This window comes from Heliangelus exortis, chromosome 1 (genome assembly GCF_036169615.1).
Source record: "Heliangelus exortis chromosome 1, bHelExo1.hap1, whole genome shotgun sequence".
In the NCBI taxonomy this organism is placed as follows: domain Eukaryota; kingdom Metazoa; phylum Chordata; class Aves; order Apodiformes; family Trochilidae; genus Heliangelus; species Heliangelus exortis.
The window spans coordinates 71,395,077-71,417,566 of record NC_092422.1 but is presented as its reverse complement, the minus strand read 5'-3'; the positions used below and the strand labels follow the sequence as shown (position 1 = coordinate 71,417,566).

General features: G+C 38.4%; 1 protein-coding gene across 3 annotated transcripts in view; it reads right to left on the bottom strand.

Moving 5' to 3' along the window:
• TBL1X (transducin beta like 1 X-linked) overlaps positions 1–22,490 on the bottom strand; it is a 199,025-nt gene that overhangs the window by 131,026 nt on the left and 45,509 nt on the right. For 2 of the 3 annotated variants that reach the window (XM_071747860.1, XM_071747834.1), the window contains exon 2: positions 9,267–9,339. The exons of the other annotated variant lie outside the window; for it this stretch is intronic. The gene's annotated coding sequence lies outside the window, so the exon portion shown is untranslated. The remainder of the gene's footprint in view (positions 1–9,266; positions 9,340–22,490) is intronic. 3 annotated transcript variants of the gene reach the window in all.

Here is a 22,490-nt window from a genome sequence, read left to right as displayed (position 1 = left end):
AAGTCTCATGAAACCGTGGTGGGTCCTGTGCCTTCCAAATATTTGCCAACAATTAGATAATATCTATAAATAATACAGTCCAGCTGTAGAACTGCTTATGTCTCCATAAAATAAATAAACATTATATATATAAACTCCAGATATATACAGATAAATGGATACATACATACATGCAATAGAGAGTGTTAAATGGAGCAGATGTAAACAAATGATATAAAAAGATATAAACCAATGCTGCATTATTATAAGCCAGTTATATATGTAGATTTATTTTAAAATGCCTGATTGCATTCATAGCACTGATGAAGAGAATAGTAATGCTCTAAACATCATTAAACACTTAAACTAAGATTCCTCCTTGATCGTCCCTTCATAACCACTTTGATTCCACTTTGCCACCCAGGACAAGAATAACTGTGTGACCTGAAGGTCAGGAAATTCTTACTCTGTTATGAGAGCAAGCTAAATCATTTCCAAAAGCAGAGCCCTCTCCCATGTACAATCCTGCTATCGGTTCTTCTGTCTCTGACTGGCACTAATTTAAATTAGGGGACTGGTAGCTTTAGCACTTCAGCTGGTATCAATTACAATTATATCATGGAAAATACTCCTCGAAGTAATCAGGAACAGAGCTGCTTACGGAAATAGAGTAAAAACTGCACGAGAAATGAAATAGAAGCCAGTACACAGCACAGACATAACCAGCCTCTCTAGAAGAATAAGGGATTTAAATGGGCAGCTGCATTTTGCATCAGCAGAATTACAGCCATTTCTGTGAATGGTTTTAAGGTGCATAGAGAGGTCACTGTCTTCCACAGATTGGGTTACTGCAAAGCCATTGGGTAAGAACCATAGCAAGGAAGCAACTGGGTGCTGAACTGCTTTAAGACAGCTGAGGAGAAACAGAATAAGCCAGAATGATGCTGACTCTGACCCAGCTCAGAGCAGGCATCGTCTTCTAATTTACTCACAGCTTGCTTGAGAAAACTTCACAGTGTTTTTACAACCAGAAAATCCAATAGCCCGAGCCCCAGAACACAGATTTTTTTTATCCTAGTCCAGGAAAATGGTGAGAGGTAATGAGGTCAGGCCCAGTTAAATGTGGTGTAAGTAACCGACAAGAAACACAGACTTAGGAAGCCTAAGTCCTAAAAACCATCTTGTATTGTTGTGCTTGTGTTTGTTCTTGGTATCCTGCCTAAATAACTTTTGCCCAGGTACAAAGGATTTTGTTTTAAGGATGCTTAAACCACTTGTCATATAGGGCAAGACTGCTCAACTGAGGAGCCAGCTGAAGTCAGTCAGGGCCCACCTTACACACACCGAAAGGGTAGATAAAGATGGGCTTCCTGGCACCCTTCCATCCTACAATTTCCTACCACTATTACACTGTTGTTTCAAATTTAATTTTAGCAAGCAAGCAAGTTTTCTGCTGTCAGCAGCCATTGTTCCAAGACAGAAGGAAAATACTTCGAACACATTTTCATGCCTTTCAACATCTGCATTTTGTATTGCTTTTGCTTCTGGAGAGGTGCACAGAAAATGAGAATATGGGAAGCGCTCCCCAAAGTAGGAAGCTAAGATATCGGTACTGTCATTTATAATTTCCTAAACAAGCTTAATTTTTTCAAACAATACATTAGTAGAAGGGTATAATTATATTAAGAACTAATGCTTTGTAAGTCTAAGAAACTTGCTGCAGTAACAAAGCAAGTTGCAAAACCACATTACCCTAAGATCACATATAGACAATTGATTTTGTTTCAGGAGCATGAAAAAATCTTCCAATTTTCCATATACTTTGGTAAAATTGAGTCCTACACACATGATATCATTTTTCTTAAATAACTATCTGTATGCTTTTTTTTTTTCTACAGCTGTGTGTAAATGGAACTTCTTCACCAGTTCAGCAAGAAATTGAAATTTTCCTTGATGGTATATTATCTTACATGAGGAGGCCATTCACCATGTTTCTAAGTGTTGGCATAAGAAATGAGAGAAAGCAGAAGAATTTGAATATTCTTTTACCTGTTTCAGATAGCATTCAAAAGCAAAGTCAACACAATAATGAAGAGCTAAGTTCATTAGCTGTACAGCTTAGAAGTCATCGCATATAAAGTGCACTGGTAGTGAAAAGTTGCAAGGGGCCAGATATTCACTGAAAATAATTAGTTCTGAAGACAATTATAGGGCATAAACATGATTCCATTAACCAAAGATAAGACAAAAACAAGCACAGAGAAGTCTTCCTGACAAGGAAGAAACAGCCCAGTTTATTCTGTGGAACAGCACAATCAAGTTAGCTATGTGGCACATCCTATTTATATCATATGGTTTTAATAAAATAGAAAGATTGTGCGAGGTTAACTGTTGGTGATCTTAAAGGTCTTTTTCAACCAGAATGATCCTATGAATCTATGGTTCTATTAAAGCCATCTGCAGATATCCTAAACAAAACAAATGCTATACTGGGGTGCTGAAATATGTAAGGTGCTTCCACTACCTCAAATTCACATCAGAGAAGGTAATTTTTATATTGGAATGGGCAATATTTAATAGCATTTAGAACTCTTAACAGGTACAGAAAATATTACCTGTGTAATATACTGCCTTGTTTTTATAGCCTGTGTAAAATACACTGTTGAGTGAGTGGCAGTAGTCAAAACATGGGGGATCAAGTGTTGCCATCCTCCTAGATAGACATTATGGAACCTGCACAAAGTATTTCATTTGTTCTGTTTGTTCAAGCCAATGGCATTTGCATTCATTCACATTCTGCAAATTAGTCATCTAAAAAAGCACACTAACTACTGTGTTGCAACTGTCCTCCAGAAACACCACCATCACCTCAGCTAAACGAATGTATATTAAGAAAATGCATGTATGAAAGGCCTAACCTCAACTAAAGACATTCATAAACATGAAGATTATTAAGACACCACTACATTACTGATTGGGTTCCTGCAGTAACCCAACAAGTTTTGAAACCCAAATGTGCAGTTCTTGCATTACACATAACTTTGAAACACTGAATGAAATCTGTATTATAGAAATTCATCTGAACAGGATGCAAAATTTCAGCCAATGGACAGTTCTTCATCTCAATTACAACAGTCTTCCAGCTCCAAAATACCAGTGAATACTGGAGGAATAACAAAAACTGTTTCCTGTTTTAGTTCTTCTACCTTTAGCTTATTTCCAGTGTATCTTTATTTCCATAACTTTCAAACAAAAAAAAACTTTTCATACCATAAATCTTCACAGACTTATTATCAGATGATGACCAACTTATAAGGAAGGAAGGGGAGAAGTATACTGAGCCATAAATGAAGTAGGAGGTATTATGAGCATGCAAGCTACATAACAGAATTTTAAAAAAGAAAAGCATCAGAAGTCATGCTAGCAGAAAAAAACATATATACCCTGTAAATGTAGGAGGACCTGGACTCCTTAATCTCCTGATTCAGTGAAGGAGGGTTTCATAAAAAACAAAACTGAAGAACTTACTTTTGAATAAAAAGAGAGAAATTTGTACAGGTAAAAAATGACAAAGTGGGGCGAATAAAAAGTAGGTCAATAGTTTACAAATATCTAAAGGAAGAATCTGCATAGCAAAAAAGGAAGAAATTTTCTATCAGACATGGAGGCTCAAGAAGGAGTAGATCAAAAGATTTATTAAATAGTTTCGTTTTTTTTTTTAAAGGAAAATATCAAGTGACTAGCAGGAAAGGCTTTTTGGAGGGAACAACTGTTGGCCTGCAAAAAGACTGCCAGAGGGAATACTTCAAAGCTGCTGCTGGACAAAACAACAGAAAATGCACTAATGGGAACAGTCCTGTATCAGCAAGGAGGAATGCCTCAAATGATGTAAAAGATCACTTCCCCCTCTGCCAATCTGTACACTGTGCATACTGTAACTAAGATATAATACCTGAAAATGTGTGCTCCCTTTTTAATATAACAGTGATGTACTTTATTAGTGATTTTAACAGGCTTTAATAGGAGGAAGCGTATATTCAATTATTTTATTACATGCTTTGAATATAAATGGCGAGCATCTGCACTGTGGTTTACTCCTTCCGTCCTTGCACTCTCTTAGAAAAAGCACCAGCACATTTTAAAATTCAGAGTGGCCCTCCCCAGCACAGCCGCTTTCTTGGCTGGTTTGCTGGGATCTATATATCCAATCTAATTATTTTGGTTCCCATTTCCAACCCTATCAGTGGTGCAGTGGTGCAAGAAATCAAAATGCCAGTCTCTTGAATGTGTTAGAACCTAAAAGCTAACAGCTACTCATTTGCAGAGGCATCACTGTGTGGCCCAAAGCCCCTGTCATCATGCAATTTATGTGCAGCGTTCTGGATGTGACTCGAGAGGGGTTTCCCAGTGTACCAATACTGAGCATTTCATATAACATTTCAGATAGGCTACAGCTTGTTGCATCATCTTGTTCTGTCACAGCATAACTGACTAACAAAACTCAGCAGTGCTTCAGTTTAGATTTTGTCTCTTTTCAAAGTCTTCTTTCAGGCCCTGTTCTTTGTTATTTTTCCTTTTTTTTCTTAAAAGGGAAAAAACAGGATGATACTAGCTTACCTACCCTGAAGTGATCAGAAGAGAGAGTCAGCAGTATTCCTGGCAGAACACCTACTATCCTCTCATGTTAGGGGGATCATATGTTGCTCACTAGCTGAATTCCCTTGGAGGTCTTTTCCCTGACTATACGCTTTTCCCCTCTTGAATTACAGTCTGTCTTAGATTACTAATGCCTCAGCGCCACCAAAAATATTCCCATTCATTTCTACAGCTTTTACAAATATGATAACATGATTTGTGTTTAAATATAAGCGTCACCATTTTATTTTTTTATTATGAATATCATATGTTTGGCAAGCTGTCTGACCTTCCTTATGATGACGAATGCTGCAGCAAACAATTTGCTGTATCTTTAAAGAAATGGCCAATTCAATTACATTATGCCAGAAGCTTTCAAATCCCTCTCTGCCAAACGTCTTTGCTATATCCTGCCACAGACAGCCCATTTGTATTCCAGCACAGTAGGACACTTGTTTTATTGAAGCATACAGTTCTAGTTAGGTACTATCAACAGAGCACTATTTCAGTTCTCTGGCTCTTTGTTCCTTCCCACCCTCTCTAGCCTTGGTTATTAGGATTTTCAATTTTACTGGCCAAACGTGTATGCATTACTAATTACATGTATGAAATCCAGTAGTTATCGACTGCTACAACAAAATACATTAGTGACCAATTACAGGAGCTCTTGCCAGCAATAGTTATCATTTTAGTGGATTTAATCATTGCACTTAAAGTGAAGCTTGAGATTCCCTTGGAGATTACACCACTAATTGCTTCTGTTTTGCCAGTTACTGCATGAGCTGGTTTGCAAAATGGATCACTAAAGATGCTTTCTAAACGTCGAAGAGCAGCACACAGATGAAGCCTCATATAACGAGTGTGTCCCCCCCAATAAAACCACACTGTCAATTAATTCATACCACAATTCCAATCTTCAGTACATAACCCCCCTGTCATCTCCTCTTTCCTTCTCATTTCTTGTTATTTGGGCAGGCAACAGCAATACAGATGCACTGCTGTTCACATGAATTGTGTTGCACACTATCATTTATTTATATAGACACTGATACTATTGTACGTTTTTTAATTTAAAAAATCATCCCTCCCCTTATGCGTTTGTAGAAATAATAGTACTTGTTATTCTTTATATGACACAATGTCTGAATGGTCTTAGACCTTTAAGGAAAAAAAAATTCAATCTAGGCAAAGTACATGATTTATTACACACACAATACCACCATAATAGGCTTTCACTCTCCAGGAATCCCTAAAAACAAACACTCCCCCTCCAAAGGAATCTGTAATATAGCATATGGTTCTTTAAAAGCCCACGTCTACCTCCAGATCTCCATGATGAATTATCTGGTTTACAGCCTCATAAAGCAGAAGTGTCTATACATTTAAATGCTGAGGCCAACCACAGGACTTTGGTACCTTTCAAATTTCAGGATACACAGCCTTCCAAACACCAATGAAAGACTGTGACACTTGGCTTCAGGCAAAACAATGAGATATAATTTCATCAACATTTTAGGTCTGACCAAAATAAGTTGTTTTGCAAAGACAGAAAGAGTGGGCGAGGGTTACAACCTTGCTGCCTGAGTTGTTAGCTCCCTGAGTACAAGCTATTTTAATTAAAAAATTATTTAAATAAATTTGTTTGGTTCCTTTGTATTAAAATTTCAGCTACTGGAGCTTTCCATTATTCATATGCCACTTTCCCAACAAAAAAGAAACCCTTTCAAAAATATAAATAAATTTTTTTAAAAAAAGTAAAAAATCCTCAAGCGAGAAATTTCTCGTAAGATTAGAAAAACCTTCTAGAATTATCTCATCAACAATGAACTTTTTTAGGATTTCAGTAGATGCTAAGTTGATACAGCTCTAATTAGAAACTTAATTGATCTCTGTGAGATACTGTAGAGAGTTTTACATCCCTGGAGACTTCTAGACTATGAACAGCAGAGCATATGATATCTTTTAAAAACTGTCAGAAACCATACCCTCTGATTTACAAAAATAATAACAATCTCCCTGTAATTAACTGCTAAAATAATTTGAAGGGCTTCATCCTGCAGTATCAACAGGCTGTAACAACAGTACCAGGTGTCTTCACTTTGGCCTCTATATACAGAACAGAGTGTTACCTACCCATCTCTGGAAAAGAACACAATGCAGTACACAAGAGGGCTGTCTCATGGGTATCTTTTGTCTTGCTTCAGACCCAGATGTAGATTTGCACAAATCTACATCTATCTTTCCAGAATACAAGGCACAAGAATTGCTGGATGCAAGATGCTCTCAAAAAACATGGGCAGTTCATTTCCATGCTTAACTGAGAAAATCTTGCCCGAGGGGACTCAATTTCAGGTCTGAATGAGAAAATCTGTAGGTGATGCAGCAACTGTAATAACCGGAAAATAATAAACTGGATAGAACACTTAAATTAAAGCTCAATCCTATATTCATAAACAAATAAACAATTTAATTGGATTATCTCAGTCTTGTAGTTCAATAGTTCCTGACTTTTGCCTTCCTCCAACAGCATTTAAGGACAATTTTCAAGTGAAAGTAACATAACACTGACATAACTTTGTCAAGGCAGAAGTCACTACTACACACCTACAAATTCTCAGTCCCAGCAAAATACCAATTTTCTTTTGTACAGGCAAGCTCCGGTCTCATACACAAACACAAAACTTGAATTACAATTCCAAAAAGATTGCAATTGTACCTTCCAAATGACTAAATGGGAAGAAGGCAGGAGTAGAAAATATTCCAGAAATGAACAGCTGAGCTTATGTAGCACCCAAAATACCAAAGGTCAGGAAATACCTGTCTTTCATCACTGTCAAAAGCAATAGACTAAAAAATGCAGAGTAAGACTGATAACAGAGGAAATAAATGAAAACATTTGCTGGGTGTTTGTACAGAAGTTAAAAAGGAACAGGGCAAAAAACCTTTCTCAAAGGTCCCTGCTGGATTCAAAACAGAGCTGTTGAGCCAATTTTGGTTTCAAAACATGCCATTATCATTTAAGAATACTGAACTTCTCTCCTTTATTAAACCTTACACCTGTTGGCTAGCTCACAGACCTACTTCCTCAAGCCATGCACAGTGAGTGTGAGTATGGTAAGGTGTAATTTTGACACGGCTTGCAGGAACCAGAACTATAACAAGAACTACAAATGCACAGAAAAGCAACCAATTACTTCTAATACATTCTCAGGCATTATTTGAGATTCATTATCTTACAAATCAAAGAATGATAATACTAAATGCTGCCACAATGCATTTCTGAATTAATTAAACGTCTTCTATCTGCATAGCTAACAAAGCCTGGTATATTTTTAAGTTATGCATTTAATTTTCTTTAACATTAAAAAAAATTGGGACTTTTTAGTCTGCTATTCTATCACAAATAAATAAACACAGTAAATACTATGGCAAAATGGAATACATTTTTTTACTCAGTGATGTGACACTGATTTGTAAGGTATCATGGATTCAGTACAAGGATATGATTAAACCACAACACAGGGTTGAAATAAAATGCACTGATAACAAATTTAGACCAGATTAAATCAAGGGACACCTAGCTGATAAGTAGAGTTTGTAAAATTTAATGTAGATACTAGTAAGGATATCCAACTTACTAGAACCTTCCAAAACTAAAGATAATTTGCCTAGCATTATAAATGCCATCAGGCAGAAAAGCTCCAGCTCTGGAAGTTGTTTCAAAAAACTCAATTAAGCCCATCATTAAAAATATGTCACCAGCAGAAAGAAGTTTCATGCTATACTATACTTATCCTCACATTAAGATTACATGTATTTTGTATATGAATACATATGACTAAAAAAACCTGCTAAATAGTACAAAAAAGTATCTATTTGACATTGAAAATAATGTAGTGCAAGCAGAATAATGGTTGGATTGCTATGAAAGGAAGCTAGGTGGGTAACCAAAAAGTGGTTTTCCTGCTTTTGCAGAATCATATGTAGGCTGTGTTTAGGCCTGGGGAACTTCAGGTCTCTAGGAATATCTGCCACATGCACCATCAAATATGATAAAGAAAAGCTGTGCCTATTTTAATGGAAGCTATATCCAATCCAACTACTTTAATGGGAGCAAACCCAACAGAGAAAATAGCTTTTGTCTCAAACAACGTGAAATGAACATTCACCCTTTCCAAGACATCCGTATTAAGCCACCACAAGGTTGTTTCCCAGACTGTATCCTCTGATGACCTCCTACTTAACCTTCCTCTTTCTCAGGACTTCAGTCCTGCTGAATCTTCAGTGCCTTACTGTGATCAAAACCAGCAAGACTGGGTTTAACTTCAATAAACAGAGAGGCCGTTCAGACTCAGAATCAGTCTCAAATAATGGAAAAGGTAAAACAAAAAAATACTGCAAAATCCTGTATATACTCTACGTTTAAATTTATGGAGGCTTTAGGGGTAGCAATAAAAAAGCAAACCTACTGCAAAGCACTGAAATCTCTAAACATTCTCTTTAGCCAGCTCTAGTGCTTCTAGTCTTTTTCGACCGAAAAGTCAAGCTATTCTCTCAAGTCAAAGACTGTCGTTAGTCTACTGAAATGCTGAAAAATATTCAACAATTTAAGCATTTTTTTATTGTCAATTTTCAGCTAAGCATTCACTTACTCAGGTGCAAGAACAGCCAGGCTCCCCAGTTTCCCCCAGATTTTCCTTTCAGGCCAGTTTTATCCTTAGGTACCTGTGTACAATAAAAAACAAAGACATAATCAATTTATATAACTCCTTGTAAATTAATCTTTTGATCATATCAATTATTATGGCCTCAAATTGTCAACAATTTAAAAATTCAGATCTCCAGCTTTTTTTAGTTTTAATTTAACAGATCTCCCATCAAGTCACTTAACTGGAAGCAAACTCAAAGCTTTTTTTCCCCTGTAAATGACTGGGGTTTATTTGACCAGTCCCACATATACATGCTTTTTTTTTAGATTAGCACTATCTTAAATGAAAAGAGATGTATGAGAGAAACCTCATGTAACTTCAACCTAGTAGAATGTGGGACTGCATGATTTAGGTCTATTTCATCACTTGCTTTTAAGAGTACAAACAGAAACCAACACAGTTAAGGCTTTGTTAGCCACAAATTTAAGCTACCTTAAAACTGCTAACGTGACAAGAAAATCTTACATATTCAATTACCACATTAAAAATTGAAAGAAGGCTTATGTGCAGGTGTACTGTCACCTAGTTAAGGAGGAACTCTGAAAATAATGTTATTCTACCTTCTCCTGGAACCACTATGAATTTAAGAAATATTTTCAAAATGTGCTGTTCAATTATATGAAATCGATTTTTGCAGACAAATGGAGCTCCAAATAAGTGAGCGTAGCTTTGCTGACACAAAAGTCCACCTGCATATATTCAGATTTTCCAGAATTAAGACCATGTAATTTAAAGCAGCCCATCTAACAGTAACAGCATAGAAATGCAATGTATTTGATACGACACAGCCACCGAAATTTCTCTCTTTAAATAGCAATTGCAGTCTTAAATCGTGACCATGGTCAGAATATAACCAGATAACATGGAATTAGTTTCCCTAAAATACATCAAGGAAAATAAAATTGGTTTTCATCTTCTTCATCATGCAAGTAAATTTATAATTGGAAAATTAAGCAAGGTACAGTTTTTCAAGGATTTTACCAGAAGCTAACAGAATTTTAAAAACTGTAACTATGCTTCCTAGTTTATAAGTTTTCGCTGTACATTGCAAATCCAGATTTTCTGAGGAAAGCATGACCTCTGAAAAAATGAAGGTCAACAAATATATACATCAACACCCTCAACCATCCTAAAATCTAAAACCTTAAAGGCAAGAACTTCAGAAGTCCTATTTTTTCTTTTTATTTTTAAAGACTTCAGAGTTAATTGGGCCCCTTTCTTCATATCTGGAATGACTGGCTTTTTTAGTAGGTGATGACATGCAATTTTTTTTCCGCAAGACCCCGACCTTGTTCAGTGAATACAGTAGCTAGAAGAAAAGAGTACTGGAAATCTACACACTAGCTGAATTACAGAAGGTCATGGCACAGCTCTACACTCTGTCTACTTCAGGTTATTCCATGCTACTTGAGAACAGCCCCTCTGAGCACAGAATCAGTAGTTCTCACACAGAACTCCTCTTGGGTGCTGCCAAGATAACCACAGGTTGAATTACTGTCCCTTGCGAGGTACATCATTTGATCCCCAGTCTGTGAACTTAAAGAATGAAACTTTTGAATTATCAGGAGCATTACAAACTTTAATGTTCAACCAAGGTTCCTTAAACTCATTTATCAAAGTAGCTACCCTTATACGATACTTTAATTTTCTAGGGAAGTTGTATTCATCTGCCTTAACCAAGCGACACATCTTTCCTTTGCTGGAGCTCATTGTCTACTACCTGTCTTAAAAGTTTCTATAATAAACGAAAGCAAGTTTTCAAAGACCTTTCTCCTTTGCTGTACAGTCTTTTTATGCTTCTTTATTGAAAAGACCATACAATCCTGGGATCATAAAATTTAAAACTAGATCATAATGGGATATATCCAGGGGAGCTCAGTTAACATAGTCCAGACCATCGTAATTCTTTACCTTCCCAGCTTTCCAGTGCTTGTTCCTGACGAAAATAACAAAGTTACTCAAGATAGCCTTCTGAGCTTGGCTTAGTTCTTTTGAAGACAGTATCCACTGAAGAGAAGAAACTCCATATTATTCCCAGAATCTCCCTCAAAACTTGACCACCTCTCCTTCTCATCCAAGCTGTACCACTGCCGGTCTTAGAGACATGTGCTGCCATCCCCATCACACTTTCTGTAATCAGCACCAGTCTCCAATTTCTGACCTCAGTCCTGCCTCCCTATCTCTTCACAGTAACTACTTCATTCTAATCAACTTCATTATACAATATATTGCTCCCCACCTTACCCTCAACCAGAATCCCATTTCCCATTAGCTCTCAGCTTTCATATACTAGCTCAGCATCATCTCTCAGCTCTCTGTACCCTTCAGATATTTCTTCGCTCTTCCACACTGCTTTTTCCCACTACTTTACTCTCCCACTCAGCCTCCTGCACTTGCCTCTTGCTCTGGCAATTTTCACATATATTCTCAAGAACCAAATCCCTGTCTTTTTGTATTTCCTTTCCTGGCTCTATACAGTCTATGATTATGCTTTGCTTTGTGCTGAACTCACTTCCAGTGAGGGCGTTAAAGACATCCATACAAGGGCTCATATGCAGAACACTTAATTTCAGGATCCCAAAAGGACTTGGGCAGAATACGAGCCAAACTAGCAGTGCTGTCTGCACAGAAGTAGAATTTTAGGCACTTAAACCCCTTGCTACTGAAAAAGTCAGGCACCTATATATTTAGATGTCAAGACAGTTGCATGAAAGCTTTGTGAACTGTAGGTACTTCAGTCTTGATGTTAGATTAAGACCACCTACTTTTAAATTAAAAAAAAAAAAATCTACAAAGAACCCAAATAAGGATAGTCTAAATCTCAGTCCTCACTCATTTTACATTTCAGTTAACACAGTTATTAGTACTGCTTTAAGCCATTCTTTCTGAAAACAAAATAGTCCTCGATTCATTCAAATATACTAAGTACTGGGGGGAAGAAGAAGAAATGCTTTTTAATTAAGAACAGGGTTTTCTTGGCACTGTTTACCAAGGACAAGTGGGTTTATCTTTAGTCCACTGGAAGGAAGTAGATGTAGCATACTTTTCACCTATTTTACCCAGAAAGTACAAACCACCCAAAGAAATCTTCCCACTCTCTCTCCCTTCTTTTTATGGGTGGTTAAGGCTGAATTTAAGATGATTTTATACAACCATAGAACACCAGATTGGAAAGAACCACAAGGATCATCTGGTCCAATCTTTCTTGGCAAAAGCATAGTCTAGACAAGATGGCCCAACATCCTGTCCAGCTGAATCATAACACTGTCCAAATTTGAGGAATTCACCACTTCCCTGGGATGAGTATTCCAATGCCCAATTGGTCTGAGAGTGAAAACATTTCCTCGTGTCCAATTGGAATCTCCCCCAGGAGTAACCTGTACCCATTACTCCTCATTTTTCTATGTGACTCCCTGTAAAGGAGAAACCTCCACCTTCTCTGTAGCCACCCTTTGAGTACTGGAACGTAGTGATAAGGCCTCCCTCAAACCTCTGCTCAAAGCTGAACAAACCCAGTTCCCTCAGTCTTTTCTCATACAGAAGGCTTCCCAGTTCTTTGATCATCTTTGTGGCCCTTCCATGGACCCTCTCCAGCCCGTCTGCAACTTTCTTGTATATCAAGGACCAGAACTGAATGGAGTCCTCCAGGTGTGGCCTGACAAAGGCTGAGTAGAGTGGGCTAATGACTTCTTTACCTCTGCTACTGGTGCCCTTGCTGATGCAATCCAGTATCCTGCTGGCTTTCTCTGCTTGAGCTTGTCCACCTGGACAGCCAGGTGCCTTTCCACAGAGCTGCTCTCCAGCCAGATGGATCTCAACCTATGCTGCACTCCTGGCTTATGTTTTCCCAGGTGCAAGACCTTATATTTGTCCTTGCTGAATGTTACAAGGCTCTTGTTACTACACTCCTCCAGCCCATCCAAAGGGTGGGCTCTCCTGAAGGGGGGCTCTCCCATCCAAAGTGTCCACTTCCTCACTCAGTTTGGTATCATTGGCAAACAAGTTAGGAGAGGCTGATTCTCCCAAGATGTGAAATAATAAAGCAAATTAAAAGAGATTTGATTTATTGCATAAATGCTCTTTTTAGAAGAGACTCAGTATCTGGGTTGGAACAATAGGGTTTGTATCAACAGAATATGAACTAAATCAACAGAAACAGAAGTCAGAGAACATAATGAATTTAAATATTATGAGAATTTAATTTATTCTTCCCACCTTTGAATACACAAAACTAGTTCTTTGATTATGTCTTTGCTTTTATTCATATCATGCATCTTTTGAAAAGAAGAGGTAACACAGGTTAGGTGAGATCAACTTCTTGGTATCTTGAGCTCAACTAACAGTCAGCATTAGGATTGTTTCTATCATGAAATTACATATGAATATCTTAAATATGTCAGCTTTCCCACTAATCTGCCCTTCTACCTGTCCTTTTTTCTTTTCCCATTTTTTTATATGTTCTACCTCACACAACTTCTCCATTCATCTGTCTCTGTTTGTTTCTTCCTCTTCCTTGTATTATCCTCACTGAAATACAACTCAAGTTTCAAATGATGAAGAATGCTGTCACCTTTCTGCACAATATTATCTGTACTTTTGTGGCACAACCCACAGTACTGCAACTGCTGCAGATTTTCCTTAGTTTTAATCCAGCTGAGCGTATCAGAGAGGTGAATGTAAAGTAAAATATTAAATATTTCTAAGTGAAAACTTTATAGAGTATCTTTCACACTATCTTTGCAATTAGTTTCCTAGGATTTATTAATTTGTTTGACATAACCTGGATGTTGATTTCCTAGAATATAATTGTTCTAGAAAAATAAAAATCTATAAGGTCACACTGGATTTAAAATCAGATCTGTTGCTACATGTTATCCTGAGCTTATTCTCAGTATTAGTCCCTAATCTTCCAGCACCACCTCCTTCACACATTTTCATGGCATAGTTCACATGCCATTTTGCTTTATGTGCTGATAAACTTCCTTTGCATAAGTCTTACATTTCTTTCTCGTTTGCACTATTTCTAAATAGTGCAAACACATAGCTTTTTTCATTTTTTCTTCTGAGCCACTATAGATCCCCTTCTCATGATGATAAAACTGTAGTTGGTCACATTGCTCCTTTTCTCTAACAGAACAGAAGATACAGGCTCCATCAAATGAAGCCTTTCAGGTTGGTAACAGTGGTCTCAGTTCTTTCTTGTTTACCTTTGTGCTCTGCTGTAATCCAAAATCCTGCTCCTTCCAAACAACTAATGGGGTCTATTCCTGAATATTCCAACCTGTCACAGGCTAAAATACTGATGAGGCTGACCAGTGTGTGGGTGTGTTTGAAAGGGCATGAGAGAGCAGGAACGAGTGCTCACTCAGGAGGGGAGGGGGAGACAGCTTCTCCTTAGGGTGAAATATTCATATGCAGCTTGTGAGATTTAAGTTCTAGGATTCTCACAGCCAGTAATAAAATCTGTGCAACTGAATCTTTGTGATTTAAAAATTACAGCCTCAGCTGAAACAATGTAGATTCAAGTGAAGAAATCACATACATCCTCTGTGCTGCTGCTGTATTACTGAGTGGCCATTTAATAACAACATACTTAATGAGTACAGATGAACGATTCAGTGCTAGAAGGTATCGGCTTAAGAGGAATTTCTCTTACTTCTTGATTCTTCCAACACTGAAACTAAATAGAAAAAAAAAAGAATAAAAAAATCACTGATTTATTCAATATCAAGACAGTAAACTAAAGTGACTTTTTATTCTTACATAACAAATAATGGATAATATTTATGTACACTAAAACAAGGCAGCTTTTCAAAAGCCATTACGTGTGTCCAATACATTAAGTATAAATGCAGCAGCATCAGTCAACCCAGTATTTACAATAAAATCATTCATTCTTCTGTTGAGCCACACTGCGTTAACTACATTTTAATGCTGAAAGTTGCATCTAACTATCCTTATTCAACCCCAAATGCAACAGGGAAATAAAAATGTTCAAAATACTCGGATGTTGCTGAAAATCACTAAACATTGAAAGGTACATGTTAGGATAATGCGACATGGTATTTATTCTTACCTCCCGTGACAATCTCAAACAGTCACACAAATACATTTAACGTATCATAAATCATAGAATGTACTGGGTTGGAAGGGACCTGAAAAATCATCATGTTGCAACCCCCCCAAATGGGCAAGGACAACTCCCATTAGATCAGATTGCTCAAAGCCCCATCCAAGCTGGCCTTAAATACTTCCAGGGAGGGGGGTTCCACAGCCTGTCCAGGCAACCTGTTTCAGTGTCTTACTACCAGCACAGTGAAGAATTTCTTCCTAATATATAACCTAAATCTCCCGTGTTCCAGTTTAAAGCCATCGCCCCTTGTCCTAGTACTACACACTGCTGTAAAAAATCCCTCTCCAGCTTTGCTGTATGCCCTTCAGGTACAGGAAGGCCACCATAAGATCTCCCCAGAGCCTCCTCTACTCCAGTCTGAATAACCCCATCTCTCTTAGCCTGTCTTCATAGGAGAGGTGCTCCAGTCCTCTGACCATCTTTGTGGTCCTCCAAGAGCTCTATGTCCTTCTTATGCTGGGGTTTCCAGAATGTGACACAGTACTTCTGATGGGGTCTCAGAAGAGCAGAGAAGGGGGTGAGAATCACTTCCCTCAACCTGCTGGGCACACTTGTTTAGATGCAGCCCAGGACCTGGTTGGCTTTCTGGGCTGCAAGCACAGACTGCCAGCTCATGTTGAGTTTCTCATCAACCAACACTCTGGCATCCTTCTCATCAGAGCTGTTATTGATCCAGTCTCCTTGATTCAGTCTCCACCCAGCTGTATTTATGTTTGGGATTGCCCTGACTCAGATGCAGGATCTTGCACTTGGCCTTGATGAACTCCATGCAGGTGACACTAGCCTAGCTCTTACGCCTGTCAAGTTACCTCTGGATGGCCTCCCTTCCCTCCAGTGTGTCCACCTCACCACATGGTTTGATATTGTCACAAACTTGCTGAGGATGCACTCGGTTCCACTGTCCATGTCTCCAACAAAGCTGTTTAACAGCACCAGTGTGAGTGCTGACCCTCGAGGAACGCCACTCATGAGTGGTCTCCATTTTGAGCTGACCACAACTCTGAATGTGACCATCCAGCCAATTCCTTATCCACCAAGTGGTCAGTCCATTGAATCCACATTCTTCCAGATTAGATACCAGACTGTCACGCAGGACACTGCTGAATGCTTTGCACAAGTCCAGACAGATGATGTCAGTTGCTCTCCCTTTGTCCACCAGCGCAGTGACCCTGTTGTAAAAGGCCACCAAATTTGTGAGGCAGGATTTGTCCTTAGTGAAGCCATGTTGGCTGTGACTGATCACCTCTTTATTTTCCAGGTGCCTTGGTGGAGCCTTCTGGAGTATCTGCTCCATGATCTTGACATGCAGAGAGGTAAGACTGGCTACCCTGTAGTTCCCCAGCTCTTCCTTTTTCCGATTTTGAAAATGGGGATTATGTCAGTGGGAACTTCAACCAGACTGCTATGACTTTTCAAATAGGACGGACAGCATCTTCATTCACCAGTTCTTTCAGGAGCTGTGGATGAATCCCATCAGGTCCCATGGACTTGTGCACTTTCAGGTTCTTCAGATGGTCTCAAACCTGTTCTTCTACAGCAGGGGGTTTCTTCCTTTTCTCAGTCCCTTCCTTTGCTTTCTGCAATTTGGGGTGTGTGATGAGAGTCCTTGTTGAAGCTGAACAGTCATTGACTACCTCAGCCTTTTCCACATCCTGCATGACAGGCCTCTTTCCTGGTCAGAGAACCTACATTTTCCCTAGTATCCCTCTTATTGCTGACATATGTGTAGGAACTTTTCTTGTTGTCCTTGGCATCTCTGGCCAGATTCAATTCTTTCTGTATTCTGGCTTTCCTAATCTGAATTCCAGCTTCTCTGACAATTTATCTGTATTCCTCCCAGGTTACCTGTCCCTGCTTCCACCCTTATTTCTATATTTAACTCTATCCAGGAGCTCCTTGCTCATCCACAAAGGGCTCCTGGCATTCTTTCCATCCTCTTTTGCTGGGACATATTATCCTGGGTGTGGAGGAGGCAATTCTTGAATATGAATCAGCTTTCCTGGGCTCCTCTCCCCTCCAGGGCTTTGACTGATAGTCTATTGTACAGACCATAGTATAGCCTACAGTATAGACCAAGCAGATCCTTGAAGAGGCCAAAGTGTGCTCTTTTGAAATTGAGAGTAGTGAGCTTGATTCACACCTTCTTTGATGTACTAAGGATCCTGAATTCTATCATCTCGTGGTCACTGGTATTACCTCTTGTTCTTCAGTTTCGTATGTCTGCTGGTGTTGAAGGTAGAACAAGATTCAGTTATCCTGGCTCCTACCACAAGAATGGCCTGACCCTGGAAATCTAACACTGCTACATCCCATGGAGGAACCAAGACTGTCAATATGACTCATGCCCTTGGAACTAGGCTTCAAAAACCTAAATAATCCGAAGTCTCTAATGCATACAGAAGCCAATTATCAGTCACGATCCTAAATATTTCTCAGAAATTAGCACTTGGAGTCTCTCTTCTTCATCAGCATGTTCATATTTATTTGCTAATTTAGATTACAGTAGCATAAATACCTGTAGCTACCAGTAGTAGACTGATCCTCAAAAAAAAAAAAACCACAACAAAAACCAAAACAAACCAAAAGCAACAAAAAACCCAGACACTGGTAAACTGATTAAAAAGTCACAAAACTGTTTCCAGGATTTGCCTCCACTCCCTTTAGGGACCCCTTCTCCTCTGTTTATTTTCTCTTCCCACTGACAAGCTCCTGGCACCCCTTGTACTGTGGTGTTTACATTCTAGTTTCCTTCACCAGTGACATGAAAAAAAAAATGTCATTCACCCACACATATCTCCTTGCCAGAAAGGTCAAGAGAATCATTTACAAAGGAAGGTCCATCACCTACCCCCCAAAATTACCCATATGAAAACAAGAATTATCCCATCCTAAACTCCTCATGTTAACAAGTACCTGTACCTCCCCAAAGCCTGTAACAGCAAAAGAAAATAATGATTCCTACCACCTAACGCTTTCCCATCATGGAAAATTTACTGGTATAATGGTGCCAGAATTATACACTGCACTAGTTTAAATCATCCATAAAGGTGCCAGGGTTTGTTTGTTTGGTTTTTTTGTAATAAATATTTTTTTTGCTTAACAATTTTCATCTAAAAGAAGCCCAGCTCACCTCTGAATGCCTTTCTTCCTAGAACAAAGAGGATTTTAGCACTGATTGCTAGAGCAATTCTAGTCTGGCTGGTACTAGTTAACTTGCTCACATAGAGAAGTCCTAGAACTTTTCAGCAAACAAATGATCTGGGTTTGTACTTTGTACAGCCTAAAGCCAATATAGTTAACATTTCTTTGATCCTTAAGCTTCACACTTCAGAGAGCTGCAGGAGAGAGGAAGTGCTGGAGGCCTGGTAGTTTCAGGAACCATTAATTATAGAAACTCATCATGAAGGGCATTGCTAGAAGTTCGATTCAGACCATCTGAAAGCATTAGAGATAATCCAGTAGTTTAAATATAAACAGCACAGTTGCTATCACACAGTTGTTCATGAAAGACAAGGTGTCAGTGCTTTACCCCCTCCTCCCAGATCAGCCACACGTGGGGTGTTGAACAGGAAAGACATTTACCACACTATAAGCTCCTTCCATTAAAATGTATTCACTATCATGTTTTTTGGTGTTTTATCTCAATGTAAATTATAAATCACATTAATTTTTTAAACTGTCTACTATACTACAAATATGTCTAAAATTTTCAAAAGATTGGCTATTAAATTTAGTCAGCAAAGTTTAAGTACACCCTTCTCAACTAGTATTTGAAACAGTATTACAGTCTTTTGATGGAAAAAAGCACATGTGACATTTAGCTGGTGCCAACTATCAAATTAATGAGCTATTCAAAATTATTTTTCTTCTTTTCAAATATTATGTGTAAAACTATAAGGCAAGTTATTGGTAGAAGCAGGAATAATATCTTGCTTAACTAGCTCACTTTCTTAAGAGTTCTCTACTGCCTAACAATGTATTTGTTATTCAGATTTACACTACAAGGGTCCCTATAAGAATCAATTGTTTATAATGACGACAGACATATAAATCTTAGAGTCCTTTTCATAGTCAATGTGTTGTGGGACAATATGGCCTCAGCCTCAAAAACTCAGTAAATTACATTTTACCTTTTAATCTGACCCTGCAATGAAAAGCTGAAAAGGCATGTTCCCTTTAAATCCTGTCCGGAATAAAATCTAGAAAGCTGTGGTCCATCCTTTACCTGATGTTTTTTTACTTACTAATTTAGGAACAACACTTCTTCCTGTAGCACACTTTACCAGGAAGCAGCTATTCTATGAATGTGTTATAAACACTACTGTCTTTCAGGCTGCACTGCTCTCTGGAAAACAACACAACCTCATGGAAGTGCTACTGTTTATCATCCACTACATCCTACCCACATTCTGGTTACTTAATTCAAGACCAAAGTTAGAGCATGAGAATGAATTTTGTATCTGATCTTCTTTCTGTATCCCCTCTTTCAATCCAAGGTCTTTGACAATACACTGATATCCCTGAAGTCCCATTTCTTACAGAAATGCTGCAAATGCAAAGGCAGAGGGATAACCAAACTGCAAGACATCGCTTACAGTGAACACTCCTGGGGTACAAGAAGAGGCAAATACACATATTCTTCAGACAGAATGACACAAAAACTTCCCTGCCCCAAAACCCAAAATATGAGTAGCAGAAAGAATGCAGCACCTCATCAGGATCTCCAGCACAGCATTTCAGTGAGTGCCTCAGCACAGTTCAGAAAGAGGGGATGGTCCCTTCAGCATGGATGTGCAACTGCAGCTAACCACATGGTGAATGTTCAGTTCTGAGGTTTCCATCGTGTATTTGCTCTGTGTGCCCTAAACACCACAAAATGCTTCTGAATAGCCTACAAGAGGCAAAAAAGCTATAGGAAATGCTGTAATTATAAAATACCATAGAGGGAGAGATGGAGCTTCAGGGGGCTGTCTGTATCCTGTCTTTGCAATAGCTGCATATTGTTTTAACAGTTGCCAAGTAACAACTTCTCCTAAACGATCACAGGAGGTGGACCATGCATCACACAACAAAAAGGGATAAAAATAGCTATTTTATCCTCTATTTCCCAAGGGGGAGCCATTCATTCCTGATTCCAGGTCATGTAATCAGTGCCACAGTAAATGTAAGAAGATCGAGGATAGAACAGGGGAGAAGTAAAATAAGTTGTTATTAAAGGATTTGGGAGAAGAGCAGAAAAAACATACATCTTGTCAACAAGGAGCCACTGGAAACTGTGAAGCACATTGTTAGTGCCAAGTAAATATAACAAATACAAACAGTTTCAGTCTCCCTTCAGGTCCCTTGGAGAACTCAATACTTCAAATACAAAAACTTGTCTCATAAACTTAACTTTCTGTAGTCATTCCCGAATAGAATCTCCTGAACACCTTACTAAAGACAGGTAGTAAAACTGTCCAGGTTCTTTGCCCTACTGTCCTGTTAAAAAGAAATGGTAAAAAATGTTCTTTAATTTCTTGACTAAATTAATTCACGACCAATTTCTAATATCAATGCCAGAAAAAATGGTTATATTTTAGCTGAAACAGTTCTTTGTTACTGATGCATACCTGTAAATTTATTTATAAATATTAACTTTATCTCGTCTCATTTGGGAGAAGCCATTTGACTAAGCTAAACAGCAGAAGCTTTCTAATTCAATCTTTGAAAGATAACTGCTCTGTAATTCTGATCAGCCTAGTAGTTTATCTTTGCACCTGTTCCAATTTAAGTCCCTCTTTCTGTTCACTGCAAGGGAAAAGTGTCGGGCACAATATTCCAAATGAAGGCTCAGGAAGGCTTTGTGTAAACGCTATTAGCATTTCTCCCTCTATCTACAAAGATATCACATCTAATGCATTGTAGAAGCACATTAGCCTTTTTCACAGCTGCATCATACTGGTGGCTCAGAGCCATCTTAGTGGCATTATCACAGCACTTTACCTAATTCAGACTGCTACAACCATTAAATCATCTACACGACATCCTATGATGTTAACAGATGTTCTTCTCATTTTAAATATTTGCATATCAAGATAAAGACCAGCATGACCTGTCTGAGACCAGATACTGGGGGCTTGCAGTGCTGAATTAGCAACTGAGACTTTCTGATTCTTAATCCTAAATAAACACCTCCAAACAGCAGCAGCAAACAGATGACCCACATAATGCACAGTAGTAAGTGTTCTCCCCTACTTCATGCCAAATGCCTGTGCCTGCACTCATAAGCCATTTCTGAATGGATGGTTATAGATGGCTACTTCTCTCTACCAGGTAATTGCATTATCTTGTTGAGGAGTCACACAGAAGATACCCAGTACGGCCAGACCTCCACCCACCTCAACATGGGGGTTGCCTACCCACTACTTGCTCTCATCTTCATATCCTTGGCTGGTACTGAAAGTGCATTTTTGTGCATCTAGACAAGTCTCTAGGTGTTAGGCCACCTCCTCCCACACATACCTGCTCTTAGCTGCCAGAGGAAAAGCTATTCAATTATAACCACTTCTCCCAAAGCTCATGTATACACTGATATATTCTCCTGAAAAATGCTTTCAGGATTCTGGATTTATAATTTGAATGCTCTTCTTGTTCTAAAATTCAGATCACACTGAAAATGACAGCTTACAATAAAAAGACAAAAACTCTAAAAATGCAGGAGCACAAATCTGAACAATAATAATGGACAAAGGAGTTGACTTGTACCAAGCCAACAACTATGCAGTTCCCACATAAGGTAGCATGTTGTAACTACTCGTATCATAGCATTAATTTCACAATCACAAAGACTCTTAATGCTACTAATAAAAACTTATCTTGTAAAATGATTGCCCACAACATGAAAACTACTAGAACTAGACAGAACACAAATACTTTCTCTTACAGATCAGGATCTCTTAACTGCCTCAGAAATGCCATGCATGTTTTACAGTCACATTCAAAATAAGCAGAACCAGCACTCTCCTTGATGCTAAGACATGGGAGACTTTCTGTAA